A 19,519-nucleotide genomic window follows, 5' to 3' on the forward strand; every position below is an offset into this window, starting at 1 on the left:
GCTGTATAAAAAATATATATATATAGAAAAAAATAAAGTGACTCAGCGCAAGCCCCTTGTAAATAAGATCCTTTGTGCATAAGGCTAAGTTCAGCTGATGTCCATCGGGGCATTAATACCTCCCAAAGACATCAGCAGGACACATGACAGGATCAGACCCAGATGTACCATGAAAGGCTCAGACCCAGATGTCGAAGGTGTCACACAATGCTGCGCAGCACCCAGAGGTACTCAAGGGGTGGTAGTCATCTTTGCATAAGTCTCCTATCTTTGATGCAGTCACACTGCGTGTGGTGACTGAGGACGAGCGAGTGACATTTTTGGAAAACCTTTGCTAAAGCAGAGGTCGAGCAACATATTAATAAACAAAAGGTTTGCATAGATAGTTTGGTTTGGAATTAATCTGAATAGATTTCAAGATCATAATTTTTTATATTTTTGTAAACAAAGGTTCAATTAAGCACTTTGTGAGGGTTGAAGTCTGTATTTTCTCTTTCTATCTTTAGATAATTTGTTAGACTGTGCACACACTTTTGAATCTAAAGGACACCAGGGTAAGGTAGATCAACTAACAAGGCGCGTCGCTCCCAATGGGAGTTGATAAACATCTTTGGAAGGTTTCCAACTCACACTGTGTGTATGGTTAAACACAACTGATGTCCCTGGGGCCATTAATATCTCCATATGACATCAGCGGCAGCCATCAAAGGCTCAGACCCGGATCTACAAAGGTGTCACACATGCAGCGCAGCACCCGAAGGTACTGCCTGCGTTGCACGACAGGGAGAGGGCAGGAGAAAGACATTTCTACATATATGTGGCTCCTGCCCTCTCCCCCACCGCTGACGCGCGCACACACCTTTGCACCATGGTGCAAGTGCGTCCCTAATGAAGTCAGCCTAGCATCACACTGTAAATACACCAGGGTGCAGCACCGCAGGTCGTCACTAGGGGTCCCTAATCAATGCAGCCCAGCCACCAACCTGTATGTGCACAGGGGGTGTAGTACCAAGACTTGTCACTAGGGCTCTCTGAACAAGTCGTGAGGCTGTTACTAGAGGTCCAACGTGTCCATAATGCATTGCAAAAAGTCAAACCCGGAGCCTCCGAAACTAAATAAACTTCTCATAAGTAGACTAATATAGTTGTACTCAGCATAATATCACCAAAAGTTTTTCTGTTCGTCTCGACCTTTTTAACTTGTATTTAATTGCCCTACTATTGAAAAGATCGAAAATTATACTTTGTTAAGGAGTTTTTTTTTTTTTTTAGGTAAACTGAAGATTCACATGTTGAGCATTTCCTATTTGAATCAGTTACACTGCGTGTGGTGACTGAGACCATCTAGTGAAATTTTTGGAAACCTTTATCAAACAAAGGTAATAATTTGTTCAAAACGAATGTCGTGCTTCCGCTGTTTAGAACATCGTTATATAGAATTAAAAAACATGTAGTTAGTCGATCCAGCACGCAAGCGCTATGTGATTTTACAGTGTATGAGTGGTCACTTTCCCTGTTTGGACTTGCCTTTCAAAAATCCTTTGTTATCGTGGTTAAATGCTTCACGTTTGCTACTCCTTGCGGCAGATTTGTTACCGCCTCTGTTACATGGATGATTGCACTTTTGCTGGTAGGTTTGACTGTAGCCAACTTTTGGCGGAGGCTGCCCCACAGGGGCATCAAGGGCCGGCGCAATAATATCCGCCTGGCCTGGGAATGACCGGATTAAGCCGCTTTAGTGGCAAACCAGCAAAGGGAGGGGCATTCTGCTCCCCCTCCTTAATGGGAAGACAAGCGCGCCAAGGGCAGCGGAAGACACCAGGCCAATGAGGGCCTGGCAAAGACAAGTTTGGATTTAAATCCCCCTATGGGGAAACACCACCGCACCCATGCTGGGGCACGTGGTGGGGGTTTAAAAGGACTGCGCTGCCCCTGCCGAAAATACATTTGTGGGGCAGCGAGCAAGAAATGCAAGACGGAGGACAATGTACGTGGTGGGCCTGATTTCATTTTGCGAAGGCCTCGATTGGAAGCTACTGGCGGCGCGATTGATGACCGTCCCGCCATGCACCCGGCATATCATCTCTGCTCTGGTTCCTGAGGCCTTTTTCCCCTGCTTCAGAACCCGCGCCGCTGCCACATCCAAGATTTTCTGCATCATTCACGGACCGAAGGTGCACGCGACAACTTACAAAGGTAAATAGTGACATGAGGGTTGCAGACTATGAGCCTTATATTGTCTTTGGCGGGTTGTCGAACCTAGAGAGATGGTGTGTGCATGATTTCAGTTTCACTGACTGAACACACAAAGAAAACCACCTAGCACGTCCAAGATCACACATGTTGTTAGCTGGTAAAGTTCATCTTCCTCACGCTTAAGCGTTTGCCATTATAGTGCCAGGGTTTATCAAAACAAGTGGATGAATGATCTATCGGTTATCTCATAAAAATTACTCGGGTGAGATTACAATTACATTTGAAATCATGATTGAAAAAAAAAAAAAAAACTGAATATAGCCCCTTGATCCACAAGAGCAGTGGAGACATAAAGGGGCATATTTATACTCTATTTGCGCCGGATTTGCGTCGTTTTTTTTTACGCACATTCGGCGCAAACGCTGCCCCATATTTATACTTTGACGTCCGACGCAGCGGGCGTCAAAGTTCCACCATGTGCGCCATTTTTTAGAAGGGGGAACCAGCCTTGCGTTAATGATATGCAAGGTAGGCGTTCCTTTCTAAAAAATGACTCCCAGGCCTGTGTGCCATATTTAAACTCCCGTGCAAAAATGACGCACAGGAGTAGGCGGGCCTTAAAAAATAACGCTCAGGGCAGGCGTTAAGGGACCTGTGGGCTCGGAAGGAGCCCAGAGGTGCCCTCCCATGCCCCCAGGGACACCCCCTGTCATCCTTGCCCACCCCAGGAGGACGCCCAAGAATGGAGGGACACACCCCAGGGACATTAAGGTAAGTACAGGTAAGTATATTTTTCCGTAATTTTTTGTGGCATAGGGGGGCCTGATTTGTGCCCCCCTACATGCCACTATGCCCAATGACCATGCCCAGGGGACATAAGCCCCCTGGGCATGGCCATTGGGCAAGGGGGCATGACTCCTGTCTTTGCTAAGACAGGAGTCATGTCAATGGCGTCTGGGCATCAAAAAAAAATGACGCAAATCGGGTTGAGGCAATAATTTTGCCTCAGCCTGACTTGCCCCATTTTTTGACGCCCAAGCTCCATTTTCCCCTACGCCGGCGCTGCCTGGTGTGAGTCATTTTTTTTTACGCACACCACTCCGCAGCGCCGGCTAACGGCGGCTAACGTCATTCAATAAATACGGCGCCTCATGGCGCTTTGGAATGGCGTTAATAATTTTGACGCACAACTGCGTTGGCGCAGTTGTGCGTCAAAAAGTATAAATATGGCCCAAACACCCTTATATTTTGATTTGGTGTAGCCTCATCCACTTCAGGCGCTCAACCCGCTCTACTTAATTCAGACAGGATGCCGGTGCAGTGCGCTTATTAATGGAACAGCGGCCTTTTTCGGGTTCGCTTAATAGGCGCGGCCGGGTGTTGTAATGCTAGGCTTGAGCACAGAAAGGGAGATCTCATAGCTCTGGCATGAAAAACATATAATTTTATTTGCCAGAAGGACAGCTCAGCGTGTTGAATGCTTGCAGCTCAACAATCGGTAAACTGCGAACAAAATATTTGGTTAGTACTGACTTCATACTAGCATCTATGTGAACGGGGTACAGCCCAAAGGGAGATGCTTTGCACTGACAATAGGAGCATTTAATGAGCTAGATCTCTTTCCTGCTGCCACCCCATATGGTGATTAAGATCTGAACGGAGTTCTTCATGTTTATGCCTATTCATTAGGGCAGTATCGTTTATGCCCTTGACAGTGATATGTGATGCTGAATCAATTGTCGACGTACTGTGTTTGATGCTTGTATGGAGTCTCCCGTTACATAAAAAGTTTCAAGGCCACAGACCACCACGCTGAGAGGGGAGGGTTTGTTTATTCCAAGAGTGTCCGAAGACATTTAGGTGCATATTTATACTCCGTTTGCGCCGAATTTGCGTCGTTTTTTTCGACGCAAAACTAACTCCATATTTATACTTTCGCGTTAGACGCGTCTAGTGCCAAAGTTCATGGAGTTAGCGTAATTTTTTGGCGTGAACACCTCCCTTGCGTTAATGAGATGCAAGGGAGGCGTTCCCGTCTTAAAAAATGACTCCGAGGCATGTGCGTGGTATTTATACTCCCGGGCAAAAATGACGCCCGGGAGTGGGCGGGGCAAAAAACCCTGCATTTGCGCCTCTTTTTAACGCCTGGGTCAGGGCAGGCGTTAAGGGACCTGTGGGCTCAGAATGAGCCCAGAGGTGCCCTCCCCTGCCCCCAGGGACACCCCCTGCCACCCTTGCCCACCCCAGGAGGACACCCAAGGATGGAGGGACCCACCCCAGGGAAGAAAAGGTAAGTTGGGGTAAGTATTTTTTTCAATTTTTTTTTTGGGCATAGGGGGGCCTGATTTGTGCCCCCCTACATGCCACTATGCCCAATGACCATGCCCAGGGGACATAAGTCCCCTGGGCATGGCCATTGGGCAAGGGGGCATGACTCCTGTCTTTGCTAAGACAGGAGTCATGTTGATGGGGGATGGGCGTTGAAAAAAAATGGCGCAAATCGGGTTAAGACGATTTTTTTGCCTCGACCTGACTTGCCCCATTTTTAGACGCTCATATGCCATTTTCCCCTACGCCGGCGCTGCCTGGTGTACGTGTTTTTTTTTCACGCACACCAGGCAGCGCCGGTCGGCTAACGCCATTCTATAAATACGGCGCCCGCATGGCGCTTCAGAATGGCGTTAGTCGGCGCTCATTTTTTTGACGCAAAACTGCGTTAGCGCAGTTTTGCGTCAAAAAGTATAAATATGGCCCTTACAGCTTTAAAATTCTTTCACACAAAAAATAAATAAAAAATAAAACCCTAACGCTTCTGAAACATCAATTAAAGATTATGTTTATTCAAAGTTTAAAATTCAAGGAAATATTAAAATCGAGGGTAACTTAATGGGCCACTATAGGCAGATAAAACACACAGAAAATGGAAAACATGTAAGGTAGCATGTATGTGAAAGAGGTGTAAGGGCCAGAGATACCACCTTTGGTGCTGGGGAACCAGGTTCGAGCTGCGGCACAGCATCCTACGATCTGGCGCAGAGCGCTTAATCTCCCTCGGCCTAGCGAAAAGGAATATGCCCTCGTACCATGTAACGGGTTCTCAAGTAAGTGCCCCAATACTTGCAGACCAAGTTTCACGCTATTTGGTGGGTTGCAATAAATGAAAAAAAAAAAACGAAATAATAATAAATATATATATATTTTTTTAAAGTAAATAAAAAAGAATTGAAGCAGCAACCTTACCAGAATGTAACGAGGCCCAAGGAAAGTTAATGCATGATTATTATGGTATGTTACTATTTTTCTAGAGGTGGACAAAACAAGGATAATGGTCTACAGGTAAATAAAACAGAATGGGATAGAGGCATAACAGCCCGTGCTGCTACCTTTGTAGCTGGCGAACCAGGTTATGGTCTAGGCACTGGATCAACATCCTGTGATCCTGGGCAAATCATTTAATCTCCCCAGGACTAGCAAAAGGAATGTGTCCATGCGTAACGTACCAGGACCTCAGGTAGAGCACTGCAAATACTTTTAGGTTGAGTCTCGCTAAATAAAACTGCAATAAATAGATATAATAATTTAAGCAGTAACATGCTGCTATATCACACACGACTAGTGCTAGAGAACAATGTATTCCTACATGAGGGCCATTGGTACAGACAAATCCCAGGGAGTAGCAATGGGAGCAAAATTCTCACCCTCGTATGCTAACCTATATATGTTTTTTTTTTTAAAACAACATCTGTGGGCAGACTGCCCCTCTACCATCACACAACATATCCTCTTCTGGGGAAGTTACATTGATGACATACTTGTTATTTGGACTGGTAACAGACAGGACCTATCCACACTTATAGACCATCTTAACACCAACCACTACAATCTGGTCTTCACGCACAAGGTGAATCAAAATTAAATTGAGTTTCTTGATCTTCTCTTATACGCTAGTAACAGCAGAATCTCTTTTAGAATATATAGGAAACGGACGGCTTGTAACTCTATCCTCAATGCACTCAGTACACATCCTAGTGCTCAGATTAAGGCCACCCCCTATGGCAAAATGGTAAGAACCAGATGTAACTGCAGTGAGAACGGGATCTTTCTAGAGGAAATGGATTTGTTAGCCCAACGCTTCCACAAGAGAAGATACTCTGCGGAAGCAGTGTCCGTAGCCAGGAAACACATAGGGCCATATTTATACTCTGTTTGTGCCGGATTTGCGTCGTTTTTTTTACGCAAATTCGACGCAAAACGAACTCCATATTTATACTTTGGCGTTAGACGCGTCTAGCGCCAAAGTCCATGGAGTTTGCGTCATGTTTTAGCGTGGACACCTACCTTGCGTTAATGATATGCAAGGTAGGCGTTCCCGTCTAAAAAATGACTCCCAGGCCTGTGCGCCTTATTTACACTCCGGTGCAAAAATGGCGCACAGGAGTGGGCGGGTCAAAAAAAATGACGTCTACCCGCGTTAGCGTCATTTCTTAACGCCTGCTCAGGGCAGGCGTTAAGGGACCTGTGGGCTCGGAAGGAGCCCACAGGTGCCCTCCGATGCCCCCAGGGACACCCCCTGCCACCCTTGCCCACCCCAGGAGGACGCCCAAGGATGGAGGGACCCACCCCTTGGACATTAAGGTAAGTTCAGGTAAGTATATTTTTTTATTTTCTTTTGTGGCATAGGGGGGCCTGATTTGTGCCCCCCTACATGCCACTATGCCCAATGACCATGCCCAGGGGACAAAAGTCCCCTGGGCATGGCCATTGGGCAAGGGGGCATGACTCCTGTCTTTGCTAAGACAGGAGTCATGTTAATGGCGTCTGGGCGCCAAAAAGAAATGGCGCAAATCGGGTTGAGGCGATAATTTTGCCTCAGCCTGACTTGCCCCATTTCTTGACGCCCAAACTCCATTTTCCCCTACGCCGGCTAACGTCATTGATTAAATACGGCACCCGCATGGCGCTTCAGAATGGCGTTAGCTGGCGTTAACTTTTTTGACGCACAACTGCGTTGGCGCAGTTGTGCGTCAAAAAGTATAAATATGGCCCATAGTCTCCAAACAACGGAGTACCCTACTTATTAGGGGACACAAACAAATCTAACATCAGTAGGAGAAAGGAAATCTCCCTTATCACTAGATTTAGTCCTGTCAGCAATTCTTTGTTTCGTATACTTAAAAAACACTGGCTTCTGCTACTTTTGGACACAGGGTTTGGGACAATTGTAGGCAAGAGACCATCCATTACTCACAGTAGGGGCCGTACTCTGAGAAACATTCTCTGTCCAAGTTACCTAGCACCTCTCACACCAGCCCAACCCCAAATGTGGTTACCCAACAAACTGGTTGGGTTCTACAAATGTGGTTGCTGCATTTCGTGCCAATTTGCTCTAAACAGAACCCTGACTTTCACATACAACACGGGGGTTAATTACCACGTTAGACAGTTCATCAATTATAATACGAGGTTTACAGTTGACTGCATCATTTGTGTGTGTGGACATATCTATGTGGGCAGCACGATCCGCCCTCTGAAAGAACGCATCCAAGAATACATCAGAGCAATTAGGAACTTCAGTGCCACCTATCTGCTTTCAACACACTACAACTCACAACATGAGGAAACGCACATTCCTAACATTAGGTTCCATGGCATTACCCAAGTAGCCCCATCACCCAGAATGGGGGATAGGACTAAAGAACCAAATGGATACTTAAACTTCGGGCTGTGGAAAAAGGTCTAAATATTGACAGGGAACTTTGTGTTTTTGACCTTATTACACTGTTGACTTGTATGCAACTTGAGACTTCCATACGTAATTTCCCTTGGCTGGCTATACTTGAGGACCAGCTAACACTATGGGTACTTGTCTCCTTGTATATGTATATGGATATATTTTCAAACCTCAGTATACAAACATCCATTTGTAGTTATCTCAGTACCAGTGTTCTTTACACATCTTGACATGGTCATACCCTTTGATTGTTTTGCCTCTACGTACTTCTTTGTTTGTTTAAATATGTCACCTTAATGCTATAATATATTTTGTGCTGTGTGAATACTTGATTGCCTCATGCCTCATGGCACTAGCCTGTCGACTGACTATTTTAATTCTGCCTATATGTTAATATACTTGCTTATTAACAGCAGGTACCTGCTTCCACTATACCGCATGACAATGTTGTACCATCTCACATCTTCAACTTGAACTGGTCTTTGGATGGGTGCACACTGATACAGTACTCTATATTTTGTCATCATATTTCTCTAAATAATTGTTACCAGCCCGTATGGTTCTTTGCACATTGTGGAAAAACTCCTTCACCGCACGGGCTTACCTATGCAAACGGTCTCCCTTGTCTGTTTTCTAGGCAACACCACGCACCAGCGCAACTTTATTTTATCCTTCACAGACTCTGCAATTTGTAGGACACCTCCATTCTCTCATGACTTTCTCCCTTCTTTGTCTTACCAATGTTTTTGAGGTGCACTAGGACTAAATGTGCCTAAAAACTTGGCCTTTCTTAGTCTTTCGTACTCAACATGGCTGCCATTATACACACTCTCGTAAGATAACTCCTGCGGTATAGCTTCTACGGACTGCATTGGGTTAAGTCCGTTCTCTATGTCTAACCCTCACAACCATTATTTAACCACAACCATTTGGTACGCTAACGGGACCGTTCTAACCAGAGAGCGCGCATGCTTACGAAGCGGGGATGTAAGTTCCTTTTCCTTCGTTTTAAGGGAGGCTTCATCACTTTTTTCTTTAACGACATTTTACAATAATCACTACACTGCTCAAGTTTTGATCACGAAATACGCTACCAGGACTTTTTATCTTTCTATGGGGGCCATTAACGTGAGGCTTCGCCACTTTTTTCTTTAAAGGTTCTTTTACCATATTCACTGCGATACTTAATGATTAACCATGGGATACGCTACCAGGATTATTCTGACCTGATAGCGGGCACGCTTACGAAGCGTGAATATAAGCTCATTTTCCCCCAAACTAAGGGGGGACACTAACGGGAGGCTTTGACACTTTTCTCTTAACCCACATATGTTTAGGTCTACGGTTAACTGACCTGGCCTTCTTACTCCATAACGTTGGGAACGTACGTATATCCCTTGCAGAATTCTTATGCCAGACTAGGTGTGTTTTGTCCCATGACCCAGCAATTCTTTTGCCCGCAGGTCCTGGTTACACATCTCTCACCTGTGTACTAGTAGGATACCTCAAGCTTTCTCCCTATTCTTCACAGGACTTACCAAGGTCCTCTGGCTCTCTACTCTAACATACTTGGCACTAATGAACATTTTGATGCCCACTACTTGGCAACATCCGTACTATTAACTTTACTACGTACTTCTTTGGAATACAGGTACCTTTATCTAATCTAATTACTTCTTACTATGCCTACCCATCCCTTGTTGCTCATTTGGCAATTTTCCTTCCTTTGTCTCTTCTCTCTCTCCTGTGTCCCCTCCATAGCTTCAACTTACCTTTTCTCCCATTTGGACTTTCTACTTTTTGGTGTACAAGTTTAGATAGTTTTCTTTAAATTCCTAGACATTTTTTCACTAACTCACGCGTGTTGCTCACTTCATGCACAAGGAGCCGTATATACAGCTCTACATTCATGCATGGATCGGCTTGCCTTTGGCACAGCACTTCTTGATGTCCTTTTTCGAACACATTTACTTGGTGTGTTGATAATTTATCCCACTTTTTGGCTACCTTAGGCTATTACTGACACTTCTTTGCTCCTTTCACATCACATTATTAGTTACCTGGTTCATGTCTGTATTTTTCCTATTATTTATATATGTTCTTATATTATACTTTCTCACGTCTATGACAATCATACGTATATTTTTTCACACTTTCAATACATTTCCTTACTATTTGTTGTTTGTATGTATCATGAAATAGCAACAAACCTTTGTACCCCATATTCCCTACAGCCTTGAAAAGTCACTGTGTGACGAAACATGAGTTGGCTGTGTTTACTTGACTGTACCTATTGACCTACAAATGATCGACACAAATAAACGTCCTTCTGAAAGATGAAGATTACTGTACTATCAATCAACCTTGTTCTTTACTCACCAAAGTTGTTCACTTTTACTCTATTATTATGTATGCTTTCTGTGTGCTGTGGTCATATTTCCTCAGGGCTTTGGAGGCGTAGGGGGAACCGGGGCTTGTGTGCCAAATTATGGCGCTACACTGTTTTTTGCGTTGGGGTGTTCCTGGGGCCAGGGAAAGGCACCTGTGGGCAATTTCCATGGTCTCCGACCCACAGCCTACAAGTCACCTTATGCCTGCCCAGACCAAGGTCTTACATAATGGCGATAAGCAAGCTTAGCCCTATTATTTAAGGCCCCTTTCTCCCCGTGCTGGATTTTAGCACGGGGATAAATATGGCCCAAAGGCCATACCGTCCTTTTCTGGACGGGAATGCCTACCTTACAGCTCATGGACGCAAAGTAGGTTTTCCCCTCCAAAAAATGACGTAAACTCCATCACTTTGGTGCTAGACGTGTCTAGCGCCAAAGTATAAATATGGAGCTAGGTTTGCGCTGAATTAGCGTAAATCAAAATGACACTAATTCAGAGCAAACCAAGTATAAATATGGGCCATAGAGATGAAAAGTTGTAGGATGAATTAGCAGGTAGGTAGGACCAGCTCCGTCTGCAAGTTTTATTCCATTTCAGGAGCCCAAGTCCCAAAGATCCTTGTTCCAAGGTTCCTCAAATTCAAATGTAGAAGCTGGAGTTGGCAACCATGGAGAAGGAACTTCAGGGCATATTTACAAGAAAGTGGTGCATCAGTCCCGAAGCGCCACTTTTCTTCTGTTGCGCCTGCCCCTCCTAACAACACCATGGTTGTGCCGTATTTACAACACGGCGTACCATTACAGTCATTAGCACAAGAGCGTGTCGAAAGTTTTGATGGTTTTGTTAACCTTAATGTAGCAAAGCACAGAGAAACACATTCATTAAAATAGTTGTCTTTTTATTACTGATCTGAGCTAAACGTTAAAAATGAAGGAAATATTGGTATAATTAGATCTTGTAGGTTTCACTGCACCTTTTTTTCTGGCCTCCCTGTGCAAGCCTCTACAAACTGAGCCTTGGGCTCAATGCATTAGTTTATAGCTATGGAACAGTGGAACAGTGTGGAGCACTGATTGGACCACTGGTGTATAAAAAACAAAATATAGAAAAAAATATAGTGACTCAGCCCAAGCTCCTTGTAAATAAGATCCTTTGAGTATAAGGCTAAGTTCAGCTGATGTCCATCGGGGCATTAATACCTCCCAAAGACATCAGCAGGACACATGAAAGGCTCAGACCCAGATGTCGAAGGTGTCACACAATGCTGCGCAGCACCCAGAGGTACTCAAGGGGTGGTAGTCATCTTTGCATAAGTCTCCTATCTTTGATGCAGTCACACTGCGTGTGGTGACTGAGGACGAGCGAGTGACATTTTTGGAAAACCTTTGCTAAAGCAGAGGTCGAGCAACATATTAATAAACAAAAGGTTTGCATAGATAGTTTGGTTTGGAATTAATCTGAATAGATTTCAAGATCATAATTTTTTATATTTTTGTAAACAAAGGTTCAATTAAGCACTTTGTGAGGGTTGAAGTCTGTATTTTCTCTTTCTATCTTTAGATAATTTGTTAGACTGTGCACACACTTTTGAATCTAAAGGACACCAGGGTAAGGTAGATCAACTAACAAGGCGCGTCGCTCCCAATGGGAGTTGATAAACATCTTTGGAAGGTTTCCAACTCACACTGTGTGTACGGTTAAACACAACTGATGTCCCTGGGGCCATTAATATCTCCATATGACATCAGCGGCAGCCATCAAAGGCTCAGACCCGGATCTACAAAGGTGTCACACATGCAGCGCAGCACCCGAAGGTACTGCCTGCGTTGCACGACAGGGAGAGGGCAGGAGAGAGACATTTCTACATATATGTGGCTCCTGCCCTCCCCCACCGCTGACGCGCGCACACACCTTTGCACCATGGTGCAAGTGCGTCCCTAATGAAGTCAGCCTGGCATCACACTGTAAATACACCAGGGTGCAGCACCGCAGGTCGTCACTAGGGGTCCCTAATCAATGCAGCCCAGCCACCAACCTGTATGTGCACAGGGGGTGTAGTACCAAGACTTGTCACTAGGGGTCTCTGAACAAGTCGTGAGGCTGTTACTAGAGGTCCAAGGTGTCCATAATGCATTGCAAAAAGTCAAACCCGGAGCCTCCGAAACTAAATAAACTTCTGATAAGTAGACTAATATAGTTGTACTCAGCATAATATCACCAAAAGTTTTTCTGTTCGTCTCGACCTTTTTAACTTGTATTTAATTGCCCTACTATTGAAAAGATCAAAAATTATACTCTGTTAAGGAGTTTCTTAGGTCAATTGAAGATTCACATGTTTTGCATATCCTATTTGAATTAGTCACACTGCGTGTGGTGACTGAGGCCATCTAGTGAAATTTTTGGAAACCTTTATCAAACAAAGGTAGTAATTTGTTCAAAACGAATGTCATGCTTCCGCAGTTTAGAACATCGTTATATAAAATTAAAAAACATGTAGTTAGTCGATCCAGCACGCAAGCGCTATGTGATTTTACAGTGTATGAGTGGTCACTTTCCCTGTTTGGACTTGCCTTTCAAAAATCCTATGTTATCGTGGTGAAATGCTTCACGTTTGCTACTCCTTGCGGCAGATTTGTTACCGCCTCTGTTACATGGATGATTGCACTTTTGCTGGTAGGTTTGACTGTAGCCAACTTTTGGCAGCGGCCGCCCCCACAGGGGCATCAAGGGCCGGCGCAATAACATCCGCCTGGCCCTGGGAATGACCGGATTAAGCCGCTTTAGTGGATAACCAACAAAGGGAGGGGCATTCTGCTCCCCCTCCTTAATGGGAAGACAAGCGCGCCAAGGGCGGCGGAGGACACCAGGCCAATGAGGGCCTGGCAAAGACAAGTTTGGGTTTAAATCCCCCTATGAGGAAACACCACCGCACCCATGCTGGGGCACGTGGTGGGGGTTTAAAAGGACTGCGCTGCCCCTGCAGAAAATACATTTGTGGGGCAGCAAGCAAGAAATGCAGGACGGAGGACAATGTACGTGGTGGGCGCTGATTTCATTTTGCGAAGGCCTCGATTGGAAGCTACTGGCGGCGCAATTGATGACCGTCCCGCCATGCCCCCGGCATATCATCTCTGCTCTGGTTCCTGAGGCCTTTTTCCCCTGCTTCAGAACCCGCGCCGCTGCCAAATCCAAGATTTTATTACAATCACGGAGGCTCCTATTATGCTTTCTTCTCTTGCTTTAATTCAGATAGCAGCCAAGAAAAAACTACAAGTCCCAACATTCCCTGTTGGGAAACTACAAATAACTACTATGTCATACCATATGTCATAACAAGTAACCAATCACGAACATGGAAGGGTATAAACATATTGACTGATAGCCGCAAGTCCTCTTTTCTTGCTGCTAGCAGTCAAGATAAGTACTACCTTTCTATTCATCTACATTTATGTCTTAATCAGTGTTTATTAACTTATTTGACTTAGTTTTCAATTATAACTTATTTCGTTATTTTCCTTTTCTTCTTTCCGTGTTCATTTACTGTCTGCAACGTTATTTTTATAACGATATTTTATAATCTCTCTTTTGGTGTTGGTTATCGCGCCCCAACGTTCTAAATTGAACGCCTGGGGCGCGCGCTCTAATACGCTGCGTTTCTCTTCAAAACGCGAGCGGTTTCAGCCAGTTGACAGCGCGTTTTCTTGACGCGTGTCGGATCAGCTGTTTCTCAGCTGAAGCTTGTCGGCTGTCAGTCAGCGCTGCCGGGAAGACGTTTATCTCGGAAATCGGGTTCCTTAGTTTATTATCCGTCAACGCGGTCACGCTTGGCTGGATTATTTAATTATAGCTTTTCCGACGGTAACGGAGACATTCAAAACTCAGTTTATTTTTAAACTTGTTCAGAACGGATTTTATTTATTTATTCAAAAATAAGTATTTAACCCGGTTTTTAAGGGAAATTTTAGTTCTTCAGTTTTCATAAATCTCTTTTAAAAATGGAGAATTATTCGGAAGAAGACGACGCTCAACAATTTAAAGAAGATTTGGATCTATTTATCCAGGATTCTGTTCAGAAGGCGGTATCTTCTTCAATTTCGGGGTTTTCTAAAACTTTTGAAGCCTCCATTAAACGGCTAATTTCTTCTGCTTCTCCTTCCAAATCTAGGAAACGAAAGTCAGACAATGTTGAGGATAAATCCGACTCTCCTGCAAAAAAGGTAACTAATCAGCCGTCTACCCCCAGCACTTCCTTTCCTATACAGATCACTAATTTGGGAGACACAGAGGATGATATGGGTGATTCTGATTCGGATAGAGACTCAGATAAGGATGATCCAGACATAATGATCTGGCCAGGGCCTTCGGAGAAGAGGCGTAAAACTTCTCTTAATAAACTGGGAGAGTCATCGCAATCAAAAATAAAAAATTCTTTATTGGACTTTGAGGGTCAACCGATGTTTGACCCCTCCCTTATCCGTCACCCAAATTCCACCGAATGGACTCCCTGTGATCACGTTTCGGAATACGTGTTAAAGAACTTGCGACAACCACTAGACAAATTAGTGCGCAACAGACTTAAATCCGAGTGTCCCAGACCTTCACTGCCCAACAACATTACCAATACTCCTGCCATAGATCCTAATATGATTATGTTTTTTACCAAATTTGGGAAAGATCCCAAAAAAGGAGTGGACAGAGCCTGGACCAACTGTCAGGACAGGTTGCTGGACATATCTGGTCCACTCACCAGAATTTTGGACCTAGCGGAAGAGGCTAGGATGGAGGGTAAGAAAGTGGATCCGGTAATTCTTTCTAATTGGGCCCAACGGGCGATATGCCTTCTTGGCAACGCAAATGCATCAATGGCACAGGAGAGACGGAAAAGTCTACTTTTAAAAATTGATCCGAAACTTAATTCTCTCGCTTCTAAAGAGACTGGTCCGGAAGCCAATGGTTTGCTGTTTGGGGATTCATTCCTTAAAGAACTCAGCAAATATGTACAGACTTTTACTTCTATGGATAAGGCTCAGTCTTCCATGCACAAAATCTTCCACTCCCGTGTTTTTGGAAGAGCCGGCAAAGGTAGGAGCCGCTTTGCCGGCCGTTACACCCAGAGGGGTGCGGTCAGTCAGACCAGAGGCTCCACTTCCTACCCTCAGGAATACAAGCCACAATTTTATCCACAAAGATACCGGTCTTTCAGACGTGGCTTTAGGACTAGAGGCTCCCAGAACGCAGGTAAGCGCTCTTCCTTATGGCTCATTGTTGGTGGGAGGCCGGACGGCTTTGTTTATAATGAATTGGCGCTCTCTAACCGCAGATCCTTGGGTCCTGCAGACAGTCTCGGGTTATCATATAGAACTATATTCAATTCCGTTTCAACATCTTCCTCCAAAGCCCTTAAAGTTTTCCGCACAACAAGATGCTCTTCTCTCTCAGGAGGTCCACTCTTTAATTCTCAAACAGGCGATAGAGCCATGCGATCCTCATCCTTCAGGCTTCACCAGCACTCTTTTCCTGATACAAAAAATATCGTCCTGTTATAAATCTAAAGTTTTTCAACAATTTCGTAGTTTACCATCATTTCAAGATGGAAACCATTCTCCATCTTCGAGATTCCTTGTTAACAAACGATTGGATGGTCCGTTTAGACCTACAAGATGCCTACCTTTCCATTCCCATTCATCATTCCTTCAGGAAATTCTTACAATTTCAGTGGAACGACCAATTTTATCGATTTACATGTCTTCCGTTTGGCCTTTCCTCGGCCCCTTGGTGCTTTACCAAGGTGTTGAAGCCAGTGGTAACTCATTTACGAACACAGGGATTCAGGATTATCGTATATTTAGACGACTTTCTAATCTTACATCAGGACAGGTCCATTCTTTCACAGCAGGTAGACACATTAGTTTCTCTTCTTCAGGATTTAGGTTTTTTAATAAACAAAGAAAAATCCAACCTCATTCCATCTCGTCACATGGAATTCTTGGGGTTTCTCATAAATTCGGTCAAGGCCACCCTTCATCTTCCGACTCAGAAAATTTCCCATATCAAAAAGGAGATTCTCCTAGTTCTCAGCAAATCTCAACTTTCGATCAAAACTCTCGCCCGGATAATCGGTCTATTAGCATCTTCTATTCAAGCCATATTTCCAGGCCCTCTTCATTATCGAGCTCTTCAAAGACTAAAAATCCGACATCTCAGAGAAGGTTTTACCTACGAAGACCTGATTCTTCTAGACCACGAATCCAGAATCGAACTCCAATGGTGGCTCGATCATCTAGACGCGTGGAATGGCCGGGCAATATTCTCTACAGCACCAGATCTTGTCTTAGAATCCGATGCAAGTCGGACTGGTTGGGGCGCAAGATGCGCTCAGTTCTCGACTGGAGGTTTATGGTCAAAAGAGGAGTCTTTTCTGCATATAAATTGTTTAGAGATTCTTGCAGGTTCCTTTGCGATCCAAACCTTCGCCAAAGACAGGGTAAGCTGTTCTATTCTCCTTCGGATGGACAATCTTTCAGCGGTTCGTTACATAAATCATCTGGGAGGTACTCGATCAAAACCCCTTGCCGAACTAGCAAAGAGCCTATGGGAATTTTGTCTCCAAAATCAGATTTCTCTTCGAGCAGAGTATCTTCCGGGGGACATGAACACAATCGCAGATTGGTGTTCCAGATTTCTTCGAGATTCCAGCGACTGGCGTCTTCACCCTTCAATATTCAAAGTTCTTTCTTCCAAATTCGGTCCCTTCTCGGTCGATCTATTTGCTTCTCGTTTAAACAATCAGATTCCGCGATTCTACAGTTGGCGACCAGATCCTCAAGCTTTGGCCACCAATGCTTTTCAACAGGACTGGTCCAATCAAACCAACTATGCTTTTCCTCCTTTCATTATGATTTCCAGGGTCTTAGCTCAGATTCGACGTCAGACCACCAGAGTACTTCTGATCACCCCCCTTTGGAAGGGTCAGCCTTGGTTTCCGCTAGCTCTCGAATTACTTATAGACCTTCCGATCCTTCTTCCAATTTTTCCATCCCTTCTATTAAATCCTCAGGGTCAATCTCACGATCTGATACTCAATCAGTCCCTCCAATTAGTCTCTTGGATGGTTTCGGGTCTGCCTGGAGAACCCCAGGAATTTCGCAGGAAGCTTCAGATTTCATACGTCAAGCCTGGGCTCCTGGCACGACCAAAGCTTATAGGTCCGCCTGGTCAGTCTGGCATAATTGGTGTTTGCTCAGGGGTGCCAATCCCATTTCAGCAGATGTCGTCCTAGTTGTTAATTTTTTAGCATCTTTGGCTGCTCAGGGTAAGGCCTATAGAACGGTCAATATGTATAGATCCGCCATTTCCGCGGAACATGATAGAATAGATAATAAACCTATCGGTGAGCATCCTCTGGTATGTCGATTGTTAAAAGGGGTTCGTTTTTCCAAGCCTCCTTTACCCAAGTACAATTCCATGTGGGATGTAAATGTAATCTTACAGTTCTTTTTATCTCAACCGTCTAATTCCCTTCTATCTCTAAAATTACTTTCTGCTAAACTAACCATGCTTCTCTGTTTGGTTTCTCTGAAACGTATTTCCGATGTTAGAGCATTAGATGTGACCTTGGTACAGTATACCCCTCAAGGTGTTTTCTTTCAGATACAAAGAAGAACAAAAACTAATTTAATGTCTGTTTTTTATCCATATTTTCCCGAACATGTTAATTTATGTGTGGGCAATTGTTTGAAAGAATACATTGCTAGAACCAAGGATTTGAGAAGGTCTTCGGAAACCCAACTTCTCGTCTCATTCAGACCCCCTCATAAATCAGTCACTTCCACCACCTTAGCACGGTGGGTGAAATGGGTTATGGATTTGGCTGGTATTAACATTTCCATTTTTGGGGCCCATTCTACCAGAGGAGCTATGGCTTCCAAAGCCTTTTGGGCAGGTCTGGGTTTGGGAGACATTCTCAAATCCGCTGATTGGTCTAATGTTTCAACTTTTAGAACTTTTTATTGTAAACCTGTTTCTCATGTAGCTAATTCAATAATTTCTATGCTTTGAACTAAGCATAATAGGAGCCTCCGTGATTGTAATAAAATGGAGATTTTCTTAGCTTCAGTGAAAGAAAGTCTTGATTTTATTAAAACATGGAGGCGAGTATTATCCCACCTCTGTTGTTACACTGTTAACCCTCCCTTTATTTTTATTAGGTACAACCTCCACCAACAACCAGTCAACTTAAAACTTTTCCTCCACCTTCACGAGACATTCCGCGTGCGGCGGTCTACTCGAGTCAAGCAAGGACTTTGTTTCAAGATCTCTTCATTCCTAACCTGGATCAAAAGACTATTAATATTATATATCGTTGTGAAGCTTTGTTTTCAATTCTTTTGGCATGTATTATTTTATTGTTGATATTTCCGTTGTTCAGAGTGACTTAACTGCTCTGCAAGAAAAGAGGACTTGCGGCTATCAGTCAATATGTTTATACCCTTCCATGTTCGTGATTGGTTACTTGTTATGACATATGGTATGACATAGTAGTTATTTGTAGTTTCCCAACAGGGAATGTTGGGACTTGTAGTTTTTTCTTGGCTGCTATCTGAATTAAAGCAAGAGAAGAAAGCATAATACTCGCCTCCGTGTTTTAATAAAATCAAGACTTTCTTTCACTGAAGCTAAGAAAATCTCCATTTTCTGCATCATTCACGGACCGAAGGCGCACGCGACAACTTACAAAGGTAAATAGTGACATAAGGGTTGCAGACTGTGAGCCTTATATTGTCTTTGGCGGGTTGTCGAACCTAGAGAGATGGTGTGTGCATGATTTCAGTTTCACTGACTGAACACACAAAGAAAACCACCTAGCACGTCCAAGATCACACATGTTGTTAGCTGGTAAAGTTCATCTTCCTCACGCTTTTCTCAAATTAAGCGTTTGCCATTATAGTGCCAGGGTTTATCAAAACAAGTGGATGAATGATCTATCGGTTATCTCATAAAAGTTACTCGGGTGAGATTACAATTACATTTGAAATCATGATTGAAAAAAAAAAAAACTGAATATAGCCCCTTGATCCACAAGAGCAGTGGAGACATAAAGGGGCATATTTATACTCTGTTTGCGCCGGATTTGCGTCGTTTTTTTTTACGCACATTCGGCGCAAACGCTGCCCCATATTTATACTTTGACGTCCGACGCAG

The 19,519-nt window shown here is 44.0% G+C and overlaps 1 long non-coding RNA gene across 1 annotated transcript; it reads left to right on the forward strand.

The window, feature by feature from the left end:
- The first annotated feature begins 1,792 nt into the window (after positions 1-1,792).
- On the forward strand, positions 1,793-18,946 carry LOC138293576 (uncharacterized). The gene is made up of 2 exons (XR_011203051.1): positions 1,793-2,196; positions 18,526-18,946. It is a non-coding gene; the product is annotated as an uncharacterized lncRNA (long non-coding RNA).
- Positions 18,947-19,519: the final 573 nt, after the last annotated feature.

Source organism: Pleurodeles waltl, chromosome 4_2 (genome assembly GCF_031143425.1).
Source record: "Pleurodeles waltl isolate 20211129_DDA chromosome 4_2, aPleWal1.hap1.20221129, whole genome shotgun sequence".
NCBI lineage: Eukaryota > Metazoa > Chordata > Amphibia > Caudata > Salamandridae > Pleurodeles > Pleurodeles waltl.